The sequence below is a fragment of the Eptesicus fuscus genome, chromosome 16, assembly GCF_027574615.1.
Source record: "Eptesicus fuscus isolate TK198812 chromosome 16, DD_ASM_mEF_20220401, whole genome shotgun sequence".
Taxonomy (NCBI): Eukaryota; Metazoa; Chordata; class Mammalia; order Chiroptera; family Vespertilionidae; genus Eptesicus; species Eptesicus fuscus.
In genome coordinates, this window is record NC_072488.1 from 28,851,953 (window position 1) to 28,854,254 (window position 2,302).

The 2,302-nt window shown below is 36.1% G+C and overlaps 1 non-coding gene across 1 annotated transcript; it reads right to left on the reverse strand.

The window, feature by feature from the left end:
* Positions 1-307: 307 nt before the first annotated feature.
* On the reverse strand, positions 308-388 carry MIR9223C-2 (microRNA mir-9223c-2). Its single transcript, NR_130515.2, is given in 1 exon segment — positions 308-388. It is a non-coding gene; the product is annotated as a microRNA mir-9223c-2 (primary transcript).
* Positions 389-2,302: the final 1,914 nt, after the last annotated feature.

The following is a 2,302-nucleotide window of genomic DNA, read 5'->3' on the forward strand; positions in this document are numbered from 1 at the left end:
ACTGTCTGCCCCTGGTGGTCAGAGCACATCATAGCGAGCAGTTGAGCAGCCTTAGCATATCATTAGCATATTACACTTTGATTGTTTGTTCGGTTGTTCTGCCATTTGGTCTATTTGCATATTACCCTTTTATTATATAGGATATATACATACACATATATATGCCATTAAATTGTACACTTCAACAATATATGTTTATATATATAAAAGCCTAAGTGACCGTCTGACCATTTGCTTGGTAGCTATGATGCACAGTGACCACCAGGGGGCAGATGCTCAATGCAGGAGCTGCCAAGCTGTGGTGATTTAGCTGCGGTTCTCGGGTGACGCACCCAGAACCAGACAGGAGGGAGCCTGATTCCAGGGTGTGTCACCTGAGAGCTGCCCTCTCACAATCCGGGACCCCTCAGTGAATGTTGGAGAGCCAATTTCGGCCTGATCCCCGCAGGGCAATCCAAGGGACCTCAACTGTGCACGATTCCATGCACTGGGCCTCTAGTTAACAATAAATAAAAAACATTCTTCTCTAATCAATGATGTTTTTCCCCCATTCCTATGCTGATTTAATCAATTGGATATGAGAAAACAAGAAGAAAAGAGTTCATGACATTAGAAGATCAGAAATAAAATTTTGAAAATTTATAAAAATTTGAAAGGTTAAAATACTAAACCAAACAAAAACAAGACAAAGCAAAAAAACCCCAATAGGGTCAGTGAAGTTGTATGCACAGAATTCCTGGAGATTCTAAACTGGATATGATTTAAGAGGTATCTTCTGTTTCAAATAATTATAAAAGATTATTTAATATGCTTTATAATAACAACAACCAGAAAGCATCTGAGATAAATTAGAAAAGAATTTTAACCCAATATGGGTTAATTAAGGTAGAGAAAGGGGAAATGAGAGCAACAGGAGACCAGCTTTGTTGCTGTAATTCCCTTTCAGTTTTGTTGAACTCTCAGTTCTTGGAAAGACCAAAGGCTTGTTAGAAATGCCTGCTTGAAAATATGGACTCAAGTGGTCTAATTAGGAGAGAACAAAAGGGAAGGTCAAAAGGGAAGGTCAAAGCTAGACAAGGAGAGCCCAGAAAGCAATTTCCTTATGTTCTTGTTCCAAGAGGCCAAACTGTTTTCAAGTAGTGTTTTCTAAGTACCATTTCCTTGAGGCTGAGATTTTACAATAGAAAAACATTTAACTTATACTTTGGACACACAGAATTTAAAGGTACAACCTTTAGTTTATCAAGCCTTGAACTTTTGAGTCATATCATGGAGTTGTGTGATTTACTACTGTTTCCTTCTCAGAAAAAGTCAAAACAAGAGGTTTCATCTCTTGCTATGAATTTACTGCTACATACTTAAGTCACTTAAAACTTTAAAATGAATAAGCTCTAAATATTTATTTAAAAATTAAAATGGAGACACCTATCAAAAGAAATCAGAAGCTTTTAAAAATAAGTGGTACAATTTCTTTCTTGCAGGAAACATTTCCAGAACACATGAGATTTAAAAAGAATGGATACACAATATTTTGCTTCTCTCCCCCTCCCCCATTCTCTCCTTTCCTCCACTCTGAGGCTGCATGTGTATGTGCGTATTATTTAGAATTTAAACCACTAACTGTAATAATGTTTATGTTCATGGACAGCCATTGCATTTCTTAAACGTAGGGATATTAAGAACAATAATCACATTCTTACCTATTATGGTCTGATTATTTTTCCCTTGAAATATTTCCGTAGCTGTCTATTGAGGAAAAACATTTAAAGAAATATATATTGAGCCCACCATTCCCTTTAACTGCTTTCTTTTTTCATTTTAACTAGTTATTGCTCCATTGTGCTGAATAGTTCTCTGGGGTACCAAAATATCAAAAGGAGCAGCTGAGAGTATGTAACTAAGTCTCAACTAGCAGTCAGACATGGAGAGGACCTGAATCTTTGTGTGTGTGTGTGTGCGCGCGTGCGCGCGTGCACACACACACACACACACACACACACAGATCCCCACAGGAAAGAACTTTCTGTTAGATGAACAGGATTAATTATAATATATAACTGTTTTAATCCCACTTACCCCTAAATGATTTAAGATACTGTGTAAAAATATATTCTATATCCAAATAATTTATTTATATGTCATTGAATTAGGTGTGATCAAAAAAGGTGATCGTAAGAGCAATATGATAAAGACAAGAGTCAGATAAATTTAAAAAAATACATAGACAAAGGCATAAATAAATATTTGCTAAAATATGGAGTATAGACCTGGAAGCAAGTCTATGTTGCTAAATTACAGACTA